This window comes from Ranitomeya variabilis, chromosome 2 (assembly GCF_051348905.1).
Source record: "Ranitomeya variabilis isolate aRanVar5 chromosome 2, aRanVar5.hap1, whole genome shotgun sequence".
Classification (NCBI taxonomy): Eukaryota; Metazoa; Chordata; class Amphibia; order Anura; family Dendrobatidae; genus Ranitomeya; species Ranitomeya variabilis.
The window spans coordinates 964,243,448-964,267,895 of NC_135233.1; positions in this window are offsets into that span (position 1 = coordinate 964,243,448).

The window sequence follows — 24,448 nt, forward strand, 5'->3', positions numbered from 1 at the left end:
TAGGCGTCCGCGGTAATAGATGACAAAGAACAAATCAGGGTCACAGATAGAATAAACTTAGACTGTAAAGTGCTAATTGAAACAGACTTGTCAGGCTTCTTAGTACGCTTAAAGCATGCTGATATAACATGAGTTGAATCACCACAATAGAAGCACAACCCATTTTTTCGTCTAAAATTCTGCCGCTCGCTTCTGGACAGAATTCTATCACATTGCATATTTTCTGGCGTTTTCTCAGTAGACACCGCCAAATGGTGCACAGGTTTGCGCTCCCGCAGACGCCTATCGATCTGAATAGCCATCGTCATGGACTCATTCAGACTCGCAGGCACAGGGAACCCCACCATAACATCCTTAATGGCATCAGAGAGACCTTCTCTGAAAATCGCCGCCAGGGCGCACTCATTCCACTGAGTAAGCACAGACCATTTGCGGAATTTTTGGCAGTATATTTCAGCTTCATCTTGCCCCTGAGACAAGGACATCAAGGCCTTTTCCGCCTGAAGCTCTAAATGAGGTTCCTCATAAAGCAACCCCAAGGCCAGAAAAAACGCATCCACATTGAGCAACGCAGGATCCCCTGGTGCCAATGCAAAAGCCCAGTCCTGAGGGTCGCCCCGGAGCAAGGAAATTACAATCCTGACCACACGATAACATAGAGTACAGTCCCAATAAGTACATAAGATTCTGAAAATGAAAGAGCCTCTCCCTTCCTGACTCCCCATGAATTAGAATTTTTACGACTTTGGGGCTTCCAAGGACAACTACCCCAACCAGTGACACCCACAGGGATTAGGTAGCAGCAAGGTTGGAAAGCTGACAGTTCATTGAGGTATGTGGCCAGTTGACCTGATTGTCCAAACCTGGCTTCTCCAAATGACTCCATGGGTTCAGTGATGGTCAATGGAGCAGATTTGTATTCTTCCAGCAGGTCCTGTGGTCCCTTAAGCTGGCGTCCTGTAGAGCATGTCCAATCTGCATTTCTCCACTTGGTGTTATGATGTATTGGCTATTGTCATCTAGAGTCTTTTTGGAAACAGAGACACATCCTTTTTATAGATCACAACTGTCCTTCAGGTCATCATCTACAGGTAAAGGGGAAGGTGGGATGAGATAATCTCTCATTGTTCAAGTATTCAATCAATGTGCATAGTTTGTCCTTCAATGTTTTCATATCAACAAACTGCATGGACTGATACAATGGGTAATCAACATATTAGCAAACATCAGTTGTTCACCCTGTGTCCCTGTCCTCCAAGGATAGCAGCACAATAAGCTGCAGTAAAGGTCAATTCAGAGTAAACATTCAGGCTTATATGAACAATGGCTTAGATCTTTTGACCTACCGAAAGGCGTGTCTAGCCTAATCAAGAACAAATGCTGTGTCATCACAACTGCAACAAACATTAACTCAAGAGTCAGCATTCACGCTCATATGAACAATAGCCTAAGTCTCTTGTCCAACAGAACAATATGTCTCATAATTAAGAATAAATAACGTGTCATCACTAGTGTTGAGCATTCCGATACTGCAAATATTGAGTATCGGCCGATAATTGCTGTATCGGAATTCCGATACCGAGTTCCGATATTTTTGCGATATCGGAAATCGGAATCGGAAGTGTGCGGTGCGTATGGTTCCCAGGGTCTGGAGGAGAGGAGACTCTCCTTCAGGCCCTGGGATCCATATTCATGTAAAAAATAAATAATAAAAATAAAAAATATTGATATACTCACCCTCGGACGGCCCCTGGCTCTTAGCGGTGCCTCCGTTCCTAAGAATGCAGGGAGTGAAGGACCCTCAATGACGTCGCGGCTTGTGATTGGTCGCGTGAGCGGTCACATGAGCGGTCACGCGACCAATCACAAGCCGCGATGTCATCGAAGGTCCTTCACTCTGCATTCTTAGGAACGGAGGCAGACGCTTGGACCGGTGAGAGCCGGGGCCATCGGAGGGGTGAGTATATCAATATTTTTTATTTTTATTCTTTATTTTATACATGAATATGGATCCCAGGGCCTGAAAGAGAGTTTCCTCTCCTTCAGACCCTGGGAACCATTCCGATATTTTGTGTCCCATTGATATGCATTGGTATCGGGTATCGGTATCGGCGATATCCGATATTTTTTGGATATCGGCTGATCCAATCCGATACCGATACCTTTGCATATCGGAAGGTATCGCTCAACACTAGTTATCACAGTTACAATTAAAGGGAATCTCTCAGTAGGATCAACCCACCTACACTATCTACATTTGCACTTAGGTCATAGGAAGCTGAATAAAATGATACCGTGATATTTGCAACCTTTTGTTTTATTACCGCTGGGTCTGTTCATTGTGTTATCTCCAATTATCCATCATTCTACTGATTTTTCATGGCTTTTTGTATTATTTAATAAAGTTATATACACTTTTTCACTGTTATGTGTATTTTGCAATATATTTTTGGGGCTTCACACTCCAGTGGTCTCTATAAGTTTAACATACAGCCATTACCGTCAATGTAAGGTGTGTGCTTATCCAATTAACCTGCTCCATACACACGATAACGAAATGTGCTGTACATGTATGGCAAATGTGGATAAATGCTTAAAGAAGTTGTCCAGTACTTTTACATTAGGATAGGTCATCAATGTCTTATTGACCAGGGTCCAACACCCGACACCCCCGCCAATCAGCTGTCATTGATGTCGGCAGCCACAGTCTCTGTCCAGAAGTACTCATTTGCGGAGTGTCTCCACTTACTTGTAGTGGTCGTGGCTTGGTACTGCACATCTATCTTCAATTCAAATCAATAGAAGATGGATGAGCAGTATTCTGGGACAGCCAATACAGGAAGACAGAGCAGCTCGGCAAGCGAGTATTTACTGCCAACGGCCGCTGACACAATAACAGCTGGTCGGCAGGGTTACAGGGTGTTGGTCCCCGGCCAATCAGACATTGATGACCTATCCTAATGATAGGTCATCATTGTAAAAGCAGTGGACACCCTCTTTAAGGAGTAAGGGCTATTAAAATGGAATTCTAGGATTAGTTTAAAAACTCTTATGATGATATATTTATATGTTGATTGTATTCCATCATGCTTGCATGCTAAATGGATGAGTGAAATCAGCACCTAATATTAAAGGGAATCTGTCACCTCATTTTGGCCCTATAACCTGCGGCCCCCACCATCAGTGGCTTATTCACAGCATTCTGTAATGCTGTAGATAAGCCCCCGATTTAACCTGAAAGATAAGAAAAACAAGTTAGATTATACTCACCCAAGGGCGGTCAAGGTTTGGTCTGGGTCCGATCGGCGTCGCAGGTCCGGGTTCGGCGCCTCCCATCTTCATACAATGTTGTCATCCTCCTTGCGTCTGCTTTGCCCTGTTGAGGGCAGAGTAAAGTAGTGCAGTGCACAGGTGCCGGGTCTCTGTCCTTTCTCGGTGCCTGCGTACTGCAGTACTTTGGTCTGCCCTCAACAGGGCAGAGAATTGAGCCTGTACAGGAGCCGTGACAGAAGCAAGGAAGAGGACGTCATCACATGAAGATGGGAGGCGCCGGACCTGGACCTGCAACACCCATCGGAGCGGACCGCACGGGACCTCCCCTGGGTGAGTATAATCTAACTTGTTTCTCTTATCTTTCAGGTTACATTGGGGGGTTTATCTACAGCATTACAGAATGCTGTGTATAAGCCCCTGATGGCAGTGGCCACAGTTTATAGGGCCAAAATAAGGTGACAGATTCCCTTTAATGTTTCTGTTATCTTTTCATTACACTATTTGTTCATAAAAAACAAGGCTATTATAGATATTTTAAAGAAAATGTTGTCAAATTAAGAACATGTCTAATGTCCACATGTGTAACTTTGTTGGACTAAGTTGCATCAACAAAATTACTTGTGATCTTTTTTTATCTTGCTTCACAATCTGGATAGAGTTTGATATTTATATTTTATCCTGTCCTGTAGCTCTGTCCGTTATTCCATCCCCTGCACTGATCTCTGTTTATTTCCTTAAAATTTAAAGATGTTATCTTTTCCACACATTGCCATTTTACATTCTGTAATTGCAGCTCCTGCTGCTCGATCACACTTTGAATAGAAATGAATCAACAATTTGGACATTGCTTACAACTTTAGCCAAAGTAAATATGTACATATGTCCGGTAATTGCAATGTCTTCATCTGTTTACATGCAAAGTTGCCATTTTCACAGTTTGTCTCTGTTTATAGCTCTTTCATTTACCTTATCTATGTGTCTAATTGTGCTACCAAAACCGGGCCACTTAACCTCATGGATTAATAATGTTTAAAACATATTTTTCTGGTCCAGTGTCCAGATTGTACCACTCTTAGGCTGGTTTCACATTTGCGTTTGTTGCCGCAGCGTTTGTACCGCATATAAACGCATGCGTCGTGTTTTCCTATATTTAACATTAAAAACGCATGCGGTTTTTTTTGTTCGCGTTTTGCCGCGTTTGACGATGCATGCGTTGTCTCGTCGTTTGCGGCTTGGCGTGGAAATGCAACATGTAGTAATTTCTAGAGGCATCTATTTGCCACCAGGAAACGCATGTGGTCGATTGCGCAAGGATTGCGACCAAAAAACGCATTGCTGTCTATGTAAATGCATGCGTTTTTTTAGCACATGCGTTTGGTTGCGTTTTTGAACGCATGCGTTTCAATTGAGAAAAACATGTCTAGACACTGATAAGCCACCCCCCACCACCAAGGTGATAAAAGGGAGGGTGTGGACAGTTGCAGGTCACTTCTCACCAGACAGCCAAGCAGAGCAGATGGACCACAGTGGACAGCCAAGCAGAGCAGATGGCCCACAGCGGACAGCCAAGCAGAGCAGACAGACGACAGCACCTTGGAGCAAACAAGCCTCAGAACAATGTGAGTATATCCTAGCCAATGCCTTTATTTTCTATTTTCTGTCTCTACATGTCCTAATTTCTGCAATTTCTTTCTTTCTACATGCATCAGAATGTCTTCGGATTCTTCATCTGGTGTGGAGTTTCGGCCAGGACAGTCGGAAGTGGAGCATGTCAGTGAGGTGAGTACTTGCCTCGTCAGATTGGTAAGTATTCACTGTCACATCGACACATGTGACAATTTAAATTTTTCTTTTTTTAGAGCTCTTCTTCTACTGCGGCAGAGACAGGGCAGGAGCAGCGGAGTCAAGGTCCGGTGGAAAGACGGCAGCGGGTACGTATACAAGGCTGACTGTCCTCAGTGTAATATTCTTGAATCTTCCTTTCTTTCCATTCCTATTTCTTTACTTTTTTCTTGTGGAATCCTTTTGTATGTTGAATTTACTATTCATGCCATTTCTCAGCATCTTTTTTCTTTCTTTTCCGTCTGTTAATTGAGCAAACTGTAATGACTTTCTTTAATTTTTAGGTTTCACAACGGGAGGATGATCTGATCGAGAATGACCTCCTCATCCCCCTGGTCCAGGAGAGAGTTCCGTTGTGGGACACCCGGGATCCACTGCACTCAAACAACATGACGATCCGGTGCTTATGGAATGAGGTGGCCAAAGAGATGTGGGATGGCTGGGACAACGCCCCGACACGGGTCCGAGCTGCATTTGGTAAGTATTGCACTGCAGTGTGAAGCAGCAGATACCTTGGCTGTGCTCACTCGATTGTGTGTGATGAAAGAAACTCTCAGGAGTTTCTCTCATCACACACAGTTGTGTGAGCATGGCCAAAAGTACCTTTTCTGACCACCATTTTTTTTTTTAACAGTATCCAAAGTCAAAACACGTTGGCGTTCGATGAAGGACCGTTTCAACAAGGACCTGCGTCAAGAGAGCCATGTTCCCAGTGGTTCAGGAGCAAGGATCAGAAGATACAAATACCATCGAGTTCTGGCATTTTTAAGACCTGTCCTTGCCAAGAGAACTTAAGTATATATCACGTCCATTAGGTTGTATTGTATTGCCATAATCTGTATTTTTATATTCCACAGGATTTTGTGTCTGTTAAATTTTTGATAGTAATTTTCTTTTTCCTTTTTTCACAGCACATACAGCACTACTGTTGGCCCAGGTTCTGGAGCGGTCCTTCATCCGACAGCCACGGACCCGTCCCAGCCATCCAGCAGCGCAGCAGCAAGTGGGCCTTCCACACTAACTGGAGATCAGGGAGCTGGTCCATCAGGTCTTCCCCTTTTGCAGTCCTCTTCCACTGCCCCTTTTTTTTGGGCTCCTCCCGGCAGCGGCAGAGGGCTTCGGACAGGTCACTCATGCCCGAGTTTTTGCACTTGAGCTCAGTTTTACACAAAGCAATCAAGGCTTTGGGTGACCGAATGGATGTGTCACATAGCCTCTTGAATGCACGTATCCAGGAGGTCAGCAAAAGCCTTGATCAAGTGAAAGCCGACCTCCAGAGGCAAGCACATCATTTTTTTAACCAAATTGAGCAGGGCATGTTGGAACACCTTACTCCTGATCTCCAGCTGAGTGTCATGCAGGCCTGCAATGCTGCTTACGTGCAGGCTATGCAGCAGAGTCGGTATTTCCAGCAGACAGTGGGGGCATATCCACCTGTGCCTTCACTGTCATGCTTGACCACAATGTCGACCTCTGCTGCATCCCACTGCACAGCCACCTCAATTCCTTCCACAGCCGGACACCACTACAGCACCACCACCATGCCGAGTGCAGTTAGACATCCCACCGCCACCACCATGACTTCCGCTGCTCCTGCTTGGACCTCTTCCACTGACACCACGATGCAGCAGGACCCTGGCATGGCCTTCCGTCCCGCCACCTCCACGATGCAGCAGGACCCTGGCATGGCCTTCCGTACCGCCACCTCCACGATGCAGCAGGACCCTGGCATGGCCGTCCGTACCGCCACCTCCACGATGCAGCAGAACCCTGGCATGGCTTTCCGTACCGCCACCACCACGATGCAGCAGGACCCTGGCATGGCCTTCCGCTCTACAAGCGCTATGGACTCTGGCATGGCTGCATGCTCCATAGAATGTAAGTCCGCAAGGACAGGGTCCTCTCCCCTCTGTACCAGTGTGTCACTGTAAACCTGTTTACTGTAAATGATATCTATAACTCTGTATGTAACCCCTTTCTCATGTACAGCACCATGGAATTAATGGTGCTATATAAATAAATAATAATAATAATAATAATAATAATAATAAAATGCTCTACAAGCACTATGGACTCTGGCATGGCTGCATGCTCTACGAGCACTATGGACTCTGGCATGACTGCACGCTCTACGAGCACTATGGACTCTGGCATGGCTGCACCCTCTACGAGCACTATGGACTCTGGCATGGCTGCACGCTCTACGAGCACTATGGACTCTGGCATGGCTGCACGATCTACGAGCACTATGGACTCTGGCATGGCTGCACAATCTACGAGCACTATGGACTCTGACACAGTGCAGCCAGACCCTGACAGGTCACCCGCCACCACTCCACGCCATATGAGCCCACCAAGACCTCCCACAACCAGGCAAACCAAAAAGAAAATACCGAAAAAACAAAAACAAAGGACTCTTAGCATTCCTCTCCCTTCACCTCCCAATGTGTCTGTAATGTCAGGTTTGTCTCACCCTTCCAGTGCATCTCAAGCCTCTCATGTGTCAAGCCCCATCCCCGAACTTCCAGACCCTTCTAGTTTCATTGCCCCTTCTCCTGCCACCTCTGCGTCGTCCACGGTTAGCCAGGCCTCAGTGCTTCACACCCCCCGTTTACATCACTCTACCCCAAGCCGGCGCTGTAAAAAATAATTTTTTGAGCTCTTAACAAAATAAAAAAAGTTTGATTTGCCATAATTATGTTTGGTTTATTGTGTCTTCCGCCGCCGGCAACACACACCGTGCACCAAGAAACTTCCCACACAATTACTTTTTGGGCCACATCATATCTCCAGTACTTAAAAAAAAATTCAGCTTTGTGTGTCTTTAGTATACAGATATGAGGTGGGCCAAAAAATATTACATGTATCTCCATAATCTCTTTTTGTCTGTGCCTAGTGTGGCAGTCTGAAGAGAAAATGGTGGAAATACAATGCAGACCTCTACTGAACAGGTCAGGTGTCAAAAAACTCATTAGTTATAACACCTGACCTGTTCAGTAGAGAACCACCATTTTCTCTTCTTTATACATAATCTATTACACACAAATTGAGGGGACAATGGTGGTCACACACTGAATATCTATGCTCACCTGCACGGGTGTCAGAAATAGTGAATTCATGAGGCTGTAATATGTGCATCATGAAATCATTATTTCTGACACCTGACTTGATGAGTATAGATAGTGTGACGGTCATTGTATATATATATATATGAAGTATTATCATGATAATTTCCTTGCAAGTTATTGAACTGACTATTTTAAATGTCTCCATATGAGATGTTTATGGCATATCAACTAGAGATGAGAGAATTGTTTGAAATTTGAATTTGCTGGCTTGACCGAATTTTCCCCAAAATTGTGATTAGCATTGAATAAATTCATTGCAAAATGCAATACTGAAAAGCTTCTAATTGCATAGAAAACATGTGCATAACACTCCAAGATCTCTTAGTAATGTATGTATTAAACCAGTTTTGAGTTAGCTCTGTAATGCCAACTCAGCCGTATCAGCCTGTCTGGATAGGTATAAATGGGTGGTGGTGGAGCCGAAGGTAGATTTCTGTTTCGGAAGTAACCAGAAAATATGGCTTTCACATCTTGCAGAGCAGGAGGTATACTTTCTGAGACAAAACATTGGATTCCGGATTTGTTTTAGTAGTCAAATTAGCACTGAGGGGTTAATACTGCCCTCCTAGTTTGCAGTGCTTGAAGAATTAAAACAAGTATGTTATTAAGATGTTGTTACTGCAGTGTATACTAGATCAATATAATAATAAAAATAACAAGTCAACATATTCTGCAGCACTTTACAATTTTAGACAGGACTTGTTCAGGCTTTAAAGAAATTACAGAATAACAAATAATTCAAATACCAAAAGCAGTGAGTACCTACCATGCTTATTTTCAATCTGGTTGATCAGCACTGCAGTAGTACACCACAATCAGATTGGGCCTTTTTCTATTCCTGTACAAGTATATAAAATTACACTCCTTTTCCTGTCATCATCTTTTGTACTGGCTGTGATAGTGTAATGAGCTGGCCGGCTCTGACTGTTCTGTTATCATTGACATAGAAGAATCTGTGACAGACACTGCCCCCGTGTGGCCAGAAGTTATACCTATGCCGAATGTGATTACAGGGAAACAAACTGTATTGGCTAAGCTCCCCCCTGTTGTGTCATGTGACCAGGAAGGAGAGAGAGAAGGAGAGCCCGGGAAATTTCTCTGTGCAGAGAGAAGTCTGTATATGCTGGTGCCCTCCTGTGAATGCGATATAACAGATTGTCTGGATGATCCCTCTCCCTTGAAAGCTGACTTCCAGATCCTGAACCCACGAACTGTAAACGGGTCCTCTGTTGAGAGGCTGAATATTCACTCAGCGGTGACATCTCCACAGATCCTGAACCCACGAACTGTAAGCGGGTCCTCTGTTGAGAGGCCGAATATTCCACCCCTACCTGCCGTACCCCAAGGACTACAGTCTGGACCTGAGAGACGGAGCTTTGTTTAATCCCTGCAGAGACAGACAGGCCTGCGATGTGGGAAGATAATCTTCTGGAGCAAAGAGACTGGTAACGTGTGGATAGGGACAGTGAGGGATAGTTTGTTATTACACGTTAATTCTGTGAATAGGCATTTTTTGTATTGTCTATTATTGTGTTCTGCTGTGTTAAGAAAATGTTTAACAGTAAAGATACGTTTGTTAAAATGGAATCTGGGTGTGGAAGTTTTGCTGAGCCAGATCATGGATATACATGGGCGAACTTGCCCTCGGTCACTTCATCTGGCGTAGTCGGCAGGATCTGTGCCCAGCAAGATTCCCACCCAGGCCCAGTGTACAGTCAGAAACCGCCGCCGGTGTCCATTGTAAACCAGGTCAGGAAATTTGGCGGGCGAAACTACCCCGTACCAGAGTGGGCGGAACAAGTGCGGATACTGGGAGAAATGTATAATATTGACCCTAAGACCTTGGCAGAAATGGCGGTACTGACACTAGAGGGGGAGGCATGGACGACAGTCAGACTGGAGACGGTCAGGGGGCAGCGTGTGTTGGAGGATTTGGTGCAGGTGCTGGAAAAGACCTATGGACCTACTACGTACCAGGGAACACTGCGATACCTGTTCTTTAGACGGACACAGCTTGAATGGGAGGACATTCCCCAATATGCAAATGCCCTTCAGGTACTCCTTGAACAAGTCTGTGCTAGAGGGGAACAACTGGCTACTATAGCTCCTCGTGACCTGGTACTGAGAGACCAATTCGTTATAGGGCTGAGAGACCAGTATCTTAACCGTACGCTACAGGACTTGATTCGGATGACGCCGACTCTCACCTTCGCTGAAGTCAAGCAGGAAACCATAGAACGTTCTAGGGGACCCGTCATGGATGTGGGGACTCAAAGCGCTGCGTGCAGATCCATATTAAACAGTAACCAGCCCAACAGTGACACCGAGGAGCTGAAACAGATGGTAGCAGATTTACAGCAACAGGTGTCACAGTTAACACTAGAACGGCAGAGAGACCAGCGGATGCAACCTAGCCGTCCCACGGGACCGTGTTGGTCATGTGGTGACCCCCGTCATAGGGCGAATCGTTGTCCTCAACGAACAAACCATCAGTTACCACGACGAACAGAATATCAGCTACATCCACGAGCAGAGCCGCCACGCCAGGTCTCACCACAATGGCCGCCGTTAAACTAGACACCCCTGCAGCTGAGGCTCGAGCAGCAGGGGGGGACAGAGAACGGGGTGTAGAAAAACAGAGCCAGCAACGGAGTACTCTTGCCTCGAGTAGTCCTACACTTGAAGTTATTCTGGAGGGAGTTGCAGTACAAGGATTGATGGACACTGGGTCGCAAGTGACCACGATCTCTGAACAGTTTTATGAAAAGTACCTCAAACCAAGAACTGCTTGTGATCCAGAAACCACCATTAAGATAATTGCGGCTAATAAGTTACCCATTCCAGTAACCGGAGTCGCCTGGATGGATACGAAGGCCTGTGGACAAGACCTAGGGAAACGAGGAATCGTCATTGTCAAGGAAGGCTTCAGCTCCGAGACCCCAGTAATAATCGGAATGAATATCTTGAAAGACCTGGATCTTATGTTGTTGACAAGAAAAGGGCCCAAGTACTGGCAGAAAGTTACCAAACATAAACCGACTCGTCTGGCGTTCCAGCGCGTAATCCGGACCGTTGGACTTCAACAGATGGCAAAGGAACAACTACCCCTAGCAGCCATTAAAGTGCCCCGCTGTACTCGGATTACTTTGCCCGCTGAAAAAGAGACAGTCATTTCCCTGCCTCTTAACACCAACCGACAACTTGAAGGAGTTGAAGTGTTAATCGAACCAAGGGCTCCAAGTGGGGGTAAGCTAAACCCACTAGTCGCCCGCACCCTAGCCGTCGTGAGGAACGGAAGAGTCCCTGTCAGGCTAAACAACACCGCAGACGTAGGTGTAGCCCTTGAAGCCGGCATGCAACTTGCCAGAGTATATGCTCTACCTACAGAAGTGAACCCCATGGGACCCTTACAATTCACCCCGTCTACAGAAGATGGCCGGACGGTAACTGTCTCAACCATAAGTGCTCAAGCAGATGATGAAGACATTGGGCGAAAACTACTGGAAAAAGTGCAACTGGACCCGTCCCAGTACACCAAACAGGAAGTGTCTCAAATGGAGAAACTACTGCGAGAACACCAAGACTCCTTTGCAAAGCATGACACTGACTTCGGGTACACCACCAGTATCCAACACGAGATTCCCACGGGCGACACTGCCCCTATTCGCGAGAGGTACTGACAAATACCACCTCAACAATACCAGGAGGTGAAAAGCCTCTTAGAATCTATGCTACACGCCGGAGTGGTGTGGGAGAGCCAGAGCCCATGGGCTGCACCCGTGGTGATAGTCAAAAAGAAAGATGGATCCCTGAGATTTTGCGTAGACTACCGTCGGCTGAACGCTTGCACGATCCGGGACTCCTATCCACTCCCCCGGATCGAAGAGTCACTGACCGCCCTGAAAAAGGCCAAATATTTTTCATCTCTAGACTTGGCCAGTGGATATTGGCAGGTCCCCATGAGTGAGAAGGACAAAGAAAAGACCGCCTTCATCCTTCCCATGGGCCTGTACGAGTTTGACCGGATGCCATTCGGCTTGAGTAACGCACCAGGGACCTTTCAGAGACTGATGGAACGCTGTCTGGGAGATTTCAACTTCGAATTCACGCTGATATACCTTGATGACATCGTGGTATACTCCGCCACCTTCGAGGATCATCTTAACAAGCTTGGCAAAGTGTTCCAGCGCTTGAAGAAACACGGCCTGAAGTTGAAGCCCAGCAAGTGCCGTCTATTCCAGCAGGAGATCGATTACCTGGGGCACCGGATCTCGGCCGAAGGTGTCCAACCCTCTCCAGAGAAGATAGCAGCTGTCCGAGAGTGGCCACAACCAACTACCATCAAAGAGGTCCAGGCTTTCCTGGGGCTAGCGGGCTATTACCGCCGATTTGTCAAGGACTTTGCTCGGCTTGCAGAACCACTGCATGAGACCCTCCGAGGGACCGCGAACAGTCCCAGAGGACGACGCATCAGCTGGGGGCCCGACCAAGAAAAATCCTTCCGGGCGCTTCAAGCTGCTCTGACATCACCCCCTATTCTGGCATTTGCAGACTACACCTTGCCGTTCCAGTTATACACCGACGCCAGCCTTCAAGGTCTCGGGGCGGTCCTCTCCCAAGTCCAAGATAACAAGGAACGCGTAATAGCCTATGCCAGTAGATCCCTCCGGGATACCGAAAAGAACCCCGTCAACTACAGCTCTTTCCGCCTGGAACTCCTGGCCCTGACCTGGGCTATGACAGAGAAATTTGCTGGCTACCTGACAGGAGCGGAGGTGCTGGTCGTGACAGACAACAATCCTCTTGCCCACCTAGAAAATGCCAAACTAGGGGCAATGGAACAGCGCTGGATGGCAAGGCTCTCTAGATTCCAATACAAAATTAAATACAGAGCGGGGAAGGAGAATCAGAATGCTGACAGCCTTTCCAGAGTGACCTCATCCCCGCCGGTAGGGGACCGGGATGAAGAGTTGGAGGGAGATGAACTGCCCGACTTTGCCCGGCTAGCTAAACAAATAGAAGATAGCCGCCAGCATGCTGTAGGTGGAATCGAAGCCGTAGTGGGGTCCCCCCTGTCCCAACAAGAATGGGCCAAGCTTCAAGATCGAGACCCTGAACATGTCTTACTGAAACAGTACGTGAAGACACAAGAGAAACCACCCTCCGAAGTAAGAGCCCGACTATCAACCAGGGCCTCTGCCCTACTTGCCCAATGGGATCGGCTGATCGTGAAGGATGGAGTCTTGTATCGCAGGGCCCTTTTATCCCATATGCTGGAAGAGTGTTTGCAGATTGTCGTCCCGGTGCAGCTAGCCCATGAGATGGTGGCTGAAGCCCACAGAAGGAACGGCCACTTCGGCATAGACAAGACCCTCCGGTGGACCCAGCAATTCATTTTTTGCCCAGGACTCCGTAAGCTGGTTGAAAACGTCTGCCTGAGCTGTCGTACATGTGAACTCCACAAGTCTACTGAGCAGCGTGCACCTGTCCAGACCATTAGCACATCCAGGCCCCTCGAGTTGTTGATGGTGGACTATCTGTTGATCGGAACGGCGAATAGTGGCTACCAGTACTGTCTGGTGATGGTGGACCACTTCACGAAATTCGCCGTCGCTGTTGCTACCAAAGACCAGACTGCCGAATCAGCTGCACAGGCCATCTGTCAGCACTTCGTTCGGGTCTACGGGTGTCCGGAACGGCTACACTCTGATCAGGGGGCGTGTTTCGAAGGGCGAGTCATTGAAGAACTTCAACAGATGTATGGAATCAAGAAGTCCAGGACCACCCCGTATCATCCACAAGGGAATGGCGCGTGTGAACGTTTCAACCGGACTCTCCTACAACTGATCCGAACCTTAGCAGAAGACAAAAAGCCTGACTGGCCTCGATTCCTCCCAGAACTGCTGTGGGCCTATAACAATCAAGTCCATTCTGTCACCGGATACACGCCTTACACCCTCCTTTTTGGCCGCCCAGGCAAAGGCATCCATGAGCTACACCTGTCTAACCCTGATGAAGACACCTGTGGTACCTATCCTTCCTGGCTACAAGCACACCGTCAAAGGATGGAAACTGTCTACCGGCTGGTGGAACAGCTGATCCAGGACCAGGTCCACACTGATCCACTTCCAGTACAAGAAGACCTACTGAGTGTGGGTCAACTGGTCCTAGTTCGTATAAAGAAACCGCAAGGAAAACTCCGGCCCAAGTGGGAGACCGAAGTCTATCGAATAATTGGACACCCGTACCCTGGTGGCCCCGTCTACCAAGTACAAGGCGAAGACAGCGGCAGCCTCCGCACCCTGCACCGTAACATGTTGCGCCCCTGCCGTTCTCAGCCTGACTCCCCTCCTGTGATACCTAGAGAGATGGATATCACTAATACTGTGGGAGACACCGACACCGGGGATGTAGAGGTAGAAGACATACCTACCCCTGCTCGCCTGACTGACGCGTCTGAACCCCTTACCTCCTCGACTGACTTACCGACTGGGGCGGAGAGTGGAGTGACTGATCGGGGAGAGAGATTAGCACCCGTTAGGCGGACAGCTAGGACCAATGCAGGAGTGCCCCCGGGACAGTCCTACAGATACCAATATGTGTGGCCCTCTTCACAGCCGGGTCCTACAACCTCCACAGCCATCGCCGCCCTGGAGTCAGTCGTTGACAGGGACTGCCAACCTTCAAGTGGGGGGGCGTGTAATGAGCTGGCCGGCTCTGACTGTTCTGTTATCATTGACATAGAAGAATCTGTGACAGACACTGCCCCCGTGTGGCCAGAAGTTATACCTATGCCGAATGTGATTACAGGGAAACAAACTGTATTGGCTAAGCTCCCCCCTGTTGTGTCATGTGACCAGGAAGGAGAGAGAGAAGGAGAGCCCGGGAAATTTCTCTGTGCAGAGAGAAGTCTGTATATGCTGGTGCCCTCCTGTGAATGCGATATAACAGATTGTCTGGATGATCCCTCTCCCTTGAAAGCTGACTTCCAGATCCTGAACCCACGAACTGTAAACGGGTCCTCTGTTGAGAGGCTGAATATTCACTCAGCGGTGACATCTCCACAGATCCTGAACCCACGAACTGTAAGCGGGTCCTCTGTTGAGAGGCCGAATATTCCACCCCTACCTGCCGTACCCCAAGGACTACAGTCTGGACCTGAGAGACGGAGCTTTGTTTAATCCCTGCAGAGACAGACAGGCCTGCGACGTGGGAAGATAATCTTCTGGAGCAAAGAGACTGGTAACGTGTGGATAGGGACAGTGAGGGATAGTTTGTTATTACACGTTAATTCTGTGAATAGGCATTTTTTGTATTGTCTATTATTGTGTTCTGCTGTGTTAAGAAAATGTTTAACAGTAAAGATACGTTTGTTAAAATGGAATCTGGGTGTGGAAGTTTTGCTGAGCCAGATCATGGATATACATGGGCGAACTTGCCCTCGGTCACTTCAATAGCCCCCCAGACCATGTGATGTCATAGTTTCAGGGCATTATAGGGATATCCCATGACATTATTAGCTAGGTCTCTTCAGCAGTGTATGGAATGACAGATGGAATTGGGGGGGGGGTAATTTTTGTGACTAAAATCGTAAAGTGTTTTTAAATTCGCGTGGAGCTTAGAATTAAAAAATTGACTAATTAAATAAAAAATTATTTTGTGTCATCATTTTCTTCGACCTGCAGTGCTTTTATTTCTCATCGATAGTGCTGTGTTATGTCTTGTTTTTTGCGTGGCAAGCTGACATTCTTATTTATACCACTTGGAGTACATATGACGCTTTCATCACACCATTTTTTTGGTAGGTGTAGTAACACAAAAAACAGAATTCTGATATTTTGATTATTGTTTTCTTTTGTTCATTAACCAAAAGAAAAAAATGATGTTGTATTTTGATGGATAGGACTTTTAATGACCAATTTTTTTTTTTAGTTTTACTTTTAAACTGGTTTTCAAATCATTTTTTATATTTTCAAAAATGATTTTTTTATTTTCTTACTTTATTTTTTATTCTCTTTAGTGAATTTAAATTTGCAATCATTTAGAGAAAATTATGTTCCCTTATGAATATAGAGAAAATAGCATTCTGTAATAAAGCCCAAACTCAGACTCAGTCCTAGGGCTAACATGGTAGCCATGGGAGCCTTCAACAGGGGTGGGGAATCTTTTTTCTGCCAAGGGCCATTTGGATATTTATACCATGCTTCAGGGGCCGTACAAACTCGACCCACAAAGTACATCCTGATTCTGGCACTGATTTCAGGACATAATCTTTCATTGCATGCCCTTCAATGTTCAGTAGTGAAATTAATGAGCTGGTTGTAATCAAAATACAGCTCTCTGCCCAAGAATGCGGTCCCTGAGAATCTGCTCTAGGGCCTGATAAAAGGTCATGGAGGGCCATAAATGGCATTGGGGCATGAGGTTCCCCAACCCTGGTCTAAAGAATATCAAAAGGACAGAAAACCCTGCATTCCCTACATGCTTGATCTACGTACTCCATTGTTGACTCTATAGTAGTATATCGTTTTTTTCTTAATAGCTTTTTTTATCTAATTTCTCATAACAATTTTTGACCTCTTAATGACGATAAAACTGAAGATCTATTTAACCTTTTACTGCAAAGGTTCAGAAACAATAATACTATGAAAAACTAAAATTTTAAGAAACATAAATAAAAAGGTCCATTTGTGGTATTTGCAGAGGATTGAGGCAAACATTTACCCATATTCTATCATAAGTCTTAATGTAAACGCGATCGATAAGAAGGTTTTGACATTTCTTCTCTGTGCTATTTTTATTTATTTTTCTTTGATGATATGGGCAATTCATATATATGCATTTTAGATGCATACTTAAAGTATACACATTGAATATCACATACTTTGTATGTTTCTATATGCTAGACTCTTGACAATGAAAAGGTTATACTCTCCTCAGACAACCTCTTTCTAAATTATGCAATTCCCCAACTAAAATAAAAAAATCTTAGTGTCACCTTCTGCACCAGCGCCATGACAATGATTTTGGCATTGGGTCCTTCGTTGTTTGTGTGACATTGCTATGTCTTGTGTGCAACCAATCACTACTCGCTATCAGGCTGTAGCACTTGTGTGCCTAAAATGGGAGCTAGCAAGCACAATAGCAGCTGCAGGTTGAATAAAGCAGTGATGTAGCATAATATCACGTGAGCACCAGAAGACCTGGTGCTGACATTGCTGGAATGGTGCTGGTGCAGTAAGTGAGTATAAGAGGTGTTGTTTTATTTTACGTACTTACAGTGGGTATGGAAAGTATTCATACCCCTTTCAGTTTTTCACTCTTTGTTTCATTGCAGCCATTTGGTAAATTCAAAAAAGTTCATTTTTTTTCTCATTAATGTACACTCTGCACCCCATCTTGACAGAAAAAAATCAGAAATGTAGTCATTTTTGCAAATTTATTGGGTGCCAACCTCCGCTGTCAGGCAGGGCAGTCCAGGTAGGGACGTGGAAGGGCGCAATAGCCAGTGGAGGAGGCCTAGAGCACACGGTTAGGGGTGTCATACATTGTCTGACCAGGTCTTTGTTAATGAGGCACTCTGGTGAATTATCATTTGGCGCTGATTTGTTCTTACTAAGTTGGGCCCCAGGTGTGGGCAAGTGGGTTATGTCTATAGTATCCACTCAATATATTAGGGACCCGTAGGGTATATAGGGTTAGCCGTCGAGGAGCGGGGGCGCCACATTGCGTCCAAGAGGGTGCCAACCTCCGCAGACAGGCAGGGAGCATCCTAGGGACGCATAGAGGTCAGATTCTAGAGTAGCAGAGTAGCTGATTTTGTAATTCAGCTCCATTTACATAATTAGGCCTAGGCTGCAATACCAGATACAGCCAAAGCACAGATGTGGCAAAGTTTCAGGAAAAAGCACACTCCTTTCCTTAGTCCTGAACAACATTCTTAATATTTTTCCATATATAACAATGTGATAAAATGGTCACAGCGGCTTATTAACCAATTAAATAGAATGTTTTCTACCATTTAAAGTAAAAGCAATAGAAAAGGCAATGACATATTTGTAGAAAAATAGTTCCATTTGTGGCTGTAAGATGTTTTTGCTGATGCTTATGCAGCAACTTTGCTGAAGTTGATCCAAAATTTAGCTTGCCCACTTAGTACAAAAACAAAGGGAGAGAAATTCTTTGATGAAAGAGAGGTATTATTAGCTTTGCACATTTACATGTCATAACAGTGCATCAGAAAAGGTTCCTGAAATCTCAGTAAAAATTGCTAAAACATTAGTTGTATTGGGTGTACAGTTGAGCTCAAAAGTTTATATAACGCTGCAGAATTTTTGCATTCTTGGCCAAAACTTGTGTATTCTTTTTATAAATCATAATGTGAACCCAGTAGCGTAGCTACTGGGGGGGCAGAGGGGGTGGCGGCCTTGGGCTCCGTGCTCTGAGGTGGCCCACCCAGAGCTACGCTATGTAACTGTATTGGTGTGCACAGCGCACCCATACAGTTACATTCTGCGGCAGACCAGTGAGACACGATCTCCCTGCTCTGGCACCTGGCCGCTTTGCGGCCCCTGAGGAGGTGGTGGGGAGCACTGTGCCAGCAGTGAGCCCCCACCTGTCATCGCAGGGTCAGCTGTATTGGCTACATGCCAATACAGCTGACATGCATTGTTGAGAGAGGGAGCGTTCTGTTCCATCTCCCATCATCCCCCTGTCAGCGTCTGACGTCACCGACACTGACACTGATAGAGGGGTCGCGATGATGTCATTACACGGTGCCCGCTCTCTGGACATGAGCGCACCACGGTAACAAGGAGGAACAATGGTGAGTATTGGATTTTTTAATTGGGTGCATTATACTGTACTGGCCGCCTAATGGGGGTGCATTATACTATACAGATTGCCTAATGGAGTGCATTATATTGTACTGGCTGCCTAATTGGGGTGCTTTATACTATAATGGCTGCCTAATGGGGGTGTATTATACTATACAGGCTGCCTAATGGGGGTGCATTATACTATACAGGCTGCCTAATGGGGATGCATTATACTATACAGGCTATCTAATGGGGGTGCATTATACTGTACTGGCTGCCTAATGGGGTGCATTATACTATACAGGCTACCTAATGGGGGTGCATTATACTGTACTGGCTGCCTAATGGGGGTGCATTATACTATACAGGCTGCCTAATGGGCATGCATTATACTATACAGGCTGCCTAATGTGGTGCATTATACTATACAGGCTGCCTGATGGGGGTGCATTATAGTATACAGGCTGCCTAATAGCGGTGCATTATCTTGTATTGGCTGCTTAAAGTGGGTGCATTATAATATACAGACTGCCTAATGGGGGTGCATTATACTATACAGACTGCCTAATGGGGGTGCACTATATTGTACTGGCTGCTTAATGGGGGTGCATTATATCTGTCTGCCTCATGGGGGTGCATTATATTGTACTGGCTGCCTAATGGGGGTGCCTTATCCTGTACTGGCTGCCTAATGGGTGTGCATTATAACATACTGGCTGCCTATGGGGTGCATTATACTGTACTGGCTGCCTATGAGGGTGCATTATTCTGTACAGGTCTATGGGGAGTTCATTACACTATTCAGGCCTATAGGGAATGCACTATACTATACAGGCCTATGGGGAGTGCATTATACTCTTCAGGCCTAAGGGGAAAGTATTATACTCTTCAGGCCTATGGGCAGTGCATTATTCTATGCAGGCTTATGGGGAGTGCATTATACTATACAGGCCTATAAGGAGTGCATTATACTATACAGGCCTATGGGGGTGCATTATACTATAAAGACTGCCTAATAGGGATGCATTATACTATACTGGCTGCCTATGGGGGTGCATTATACTATACAGGCTGCCTAATGGGGGGGCATTATACTGTACTGGCTGTCTATGGGGGTGCATTATACTGTAATGCCTGCCTAATGGGGGTGCATTATAATATAGTGGCTGCCTAATGGAGGTGCATTATACTGTACTGGCTGTCTATGGAGGTGCATTATACTGTAATGGCTGCCTAATGGGGGTGCATTATAATATAGTGGCAGCCTAATGGGGGTGCATTATACTGTGCAGATCTATGGGGGGTGCATTATACTATTCAGGCCTATAGGGAGTGCATTATACTGTACAGGCCTATAGGGAGTGCATTATACTATACAGGCCTATGGGGAGTGCATTATACTATACAGGCCTTTGGGGAATGTATTTAACTATATTGAGGACTATCTGGCACTAGGGTTGAGCGAAACGGGTCGTTCATTTTCAAAAGTCGCCGACTTTTGGCAAAGTCGGCGTCTCATGAAACCGAGCCGATCCCAGCGTTGTATCGGCCATGCGGTACGTGACTTTCGCGCCAAAGTCGCGTTTCAATGACGCGAAAAGCGCCATTTCTCAGCCAATGAAGGTGAACGCAGAGTGTGGACAGCGTGATGACATAGATCTCAGTCCCCACCATCTTAGAGAAGGGCATTGCAGTGATTGGCTTGCTTTCTGCGGCGTCACAGGGGCTATAAAGGGGCGTTCCCGCCGACCGCCATCTTACTGCTGCTGATCTGAGCGTAGGGAGAGGTTGCTGCCGCTTCTTCAGAAGCAGGGATAGTGATAGGCAGGGTACATAAAGCTGCAAACCGCTTGTGCTGTAGCGATTTCCACTGTCCAACACCACCTTTTGTTTGCAGGGACAGTGGAAGCTACATTTTTTTTTCCTCAGCGCTGTCGCTCATTGGGCTGCCCTAGAAGGCTCCCTGACCCTGATAGCTGTGTTGCTGTGCCTGTGTGTGTACGACGCTGTGCAAACCAACTGCTTTTTCAAAGCACAAATCCTCTTGTTCCTTCCTTTCTGCACAGCTATCTTTTTTGTTTGTCCACACTTTTTATTTAATTTGTGCATCAGTCCACTCCTTATTGCTGCTTGCCATACCTGGCTGAGATTACTGCAGGGAGATAGTAATTGTAGGACAGTCCCTGTTTTTTTGTTTTTTTGGTTTTTTTTTTGTGGGAGATTAAGATTGGCATTTCTGCTAGAGTGCCATCCCTGTGTGTGCCATCTCTCACTCAGTGGGCCATAGAAAGCCTATTAATTGTTTTGCTTGATTTGGGTTCTAAAATCTACCTGAAAAAAAATCACTACATCAATCAGTGGGAGAAAAATATTGGCCTCAGGGCTTGTGTGCCACTCCTGACTCCTGTGTGTGCCATCTCTCACTCAGTGGGCCATAGAAAGCCTTTTTTTTATTATTTGGTTTCTAAAGTCTCCCTGAAAAAAAAAAAAAATTCAAACAGTGGGAGATTAATATTGCCCTTTCTGCTTGTGTGCCACTCCTGACTCCTGTGTGTGCCATCTCTCACTCAGTGGGCCATAGAAAGCCTATTTATTTTTTATTATTTGGTTTCTAAAGTCTCCCTGAAAAAAAAAAAAAATTCAAACAGTGGGAGATTAATATTGCCCTTTCTGCTTGTGTGCCACTCCTGACTCCTGTGTGTGCCATCTCTCACTCAGTGGGCCATAGAAAGCCTATTTATTTTTTTGCTTGATTTGGGTTCTAAAATCTACCTGAAAAAAAATCACTACATCAATCAGTGGGAGAAAAATATTGGCCTCAGGGCTTGTGTGCCACTCCTGACTCCTGTGTGTGCCATCTCTCACTCAGTGGGCCATAGAAAGCCTATTTATTTTTTTGCTTGATTTGGGTTCTGAAATCTACCTGAAAAAAAATCACTACGTCAATCAGTGGGAGAAAAATATTGGCCTCAGGGCTTGTGTGCCACTCCTGACTCCCGTGTGTGCCATCTCTCACTCAGTGGGCCATAGAAAGCCTATTTATTTTTTTGCTTGATTTGGGTTCTGAAATCTACCTGAAAAAAAATCACTACATCAATCAGTGGGAGGAAAATATTGGCCTCAGGGCTTGTGTGCCACTCCTGACTCCTGTGTGTGCCATCTCTCACTCAGTGGGCCATAGAAAGCCTATTTATTTTTTTGCTTGATTTGGGTTCTAAAATCTACCTGAAAATAAATCACTACATCAATCAGTGGGAGAAAAATATTGGCCTCAGGGCTTGTGTGCCACTCCTGACTCCTGTGTGTGCCATCTCTCACTCAGTGGGCCATAGAAAGCCTATTTATTTTTTTTGCTTGATTTGGGTTCTAAAATCTACCTGAAAAAAAATCACTACATCAATCAGTGGGAGAAAAATATTGGCCTCAGGGCTTGTGTGCCACTCCTGACTCCTGTGTGTGCCATCTCTCACTCAGTGGGCCATAGAAAGCCTATTTATTTTTTATTATTTGGTTTCTAAAGTCTCCCTGAAAAAGAAAAAAAAAAGAAAACAGTGGGAGATTAATATTGCCCTTTCTGCTTGTGTGCCACTCCTGACTCCTGTGTGTGCCATCTCTCACTCAGTGGGCCATAGAAAGCCTATTTATTTTTTTGCTTGATTTGGGTTCTAAAATCTACCTGAAAAAAAATCACTACATCAATCAGTGGGAGAAAAATATTGGCCTCAGGGCTTTTGTGCCACTCCTGACTCCTGTGTGTGCCATCTCTCACTCAGTGGGCCATAGAAAGCCTATTTATTTTTTTGCTTGATTTGGGTTCTAAAATCTACCTGAAAAAAAATCACTACATCAATCAGTGGGAGAAAAATATTGGCCTCAGGGCTTGTGTGCCACTCCTGACTCCTGTGTGTGCCATCTCTCACTCAGTGGGACATAGAAAGCCTATTTATTTTTTTGCTTGATTTGGGTTCTAAAATCTACCTGAAAATAAATCACTACATCAATCAGTGGGAGAAAAATATTGGCCTCAGTCAGGGCTTGTGTGCCACTCCTGACTCCTGTGTGTGCCATCTCTCACTCAGTGGGCCATAGAAAGCCTATTTATTTTTTTGCTTGATTTGGGTTCTAAAATCTACCTGAAAAAAAATCACTACATCAATCAGTGGGAGAAAAATATTGGCCTCAGGGCTTGTGTGCCACTCCTGACTCCTGTGAGTGCCATCTCTCACTCAGTGGGCCATAGAAAGCCTATTTATTTTTTATTATTTGGTTTCTAAAGTCTCCCTGAAAAAGAAAAAAAAAAGAAAACAGTGGGAGATTAATATTGCCCTTTCTGCTTGTGTGCCACTCCTGACTCCTGTGTGTGCCATCTCTCATTCAGTGGGCCATAGAAAGCCTATTTATTTTTATTTTTTTGGTTTCTAAAGTCTCCCTGAAAAAGAAAAAAAAAAGAAAACAGTGGGAGATTAATATTGCCCTTTCTGCTTGTGTGCCACTCCTGACTCCTGTGTGTGCCATCTCTCACTCAGTGGGCCATAGAAAGCCTATTTATTTTTTTGCTTGATTTGGGTTCTAAAATCTACCTGAAAAAAAATCACAACATCAATCAGTGGGAGAAAAATATTGGCCTCAGGGCTTGTGTGCCACTCCTGACTCCTGTGTGTGCCATCTCTCACTCAGTGGGCCATGGAAAGCCTATTTATTTTTTATTATTTGGTTTCTAAAGTCTCCCTGAAAAAGAAAAAAAAAATAAAACAGTGGGAGATTAATATTGCCCTTTCTGCTTGTGTGCCACTCCTGAATCCTGTGTTTGCCATCTTTCACTCAGTGAGCCATAGAAAGCCTATTTATTTTTTATTCTTTGGTTTCTAAAGTCTCCCTGAAAAAGAAAAAAAAAATAAAACAGTGGGAGATTAATATTGCCCTTTCTGCTTGTGTGCCACTCCTGACTCCTGTGTGTGCCATCTCTCACTCAGTGGGCTGTTGTGATTCGGTTCGTGGGCTCCCCCGGTGGTCTCTTGTGGTACTGGTGTCCTGCAAGCTTTGCCTTCTCAGTTCACCTGTTCCTATCAGGATGTGGGAGTATCCTATTTAACCTTGCTCCTCAGTCATTCTAATGCTGGCCATCAATGTATCCAGAGTGATTCTGTTGCATGTTCCTGCTCCCAGATTTTTGCTCAGCTAAGTTGGACACTTTAGTCCTTAAGTCTATTTTTGTATGTTTTGTCCAGTTTGCACTTATGTGAATCTCTGCAGCTGGAAGCTCTTGTTGGGCTGAAATTACCACTCCAGTGGCATGAGTTGTCACATGAGTTAAGGTAATTTCAGGATGGTGTTTTGAAGGGTTTTGCAGCTGACCGCGAAGTCCTCTGTTGTATCTTTCTGCTATTT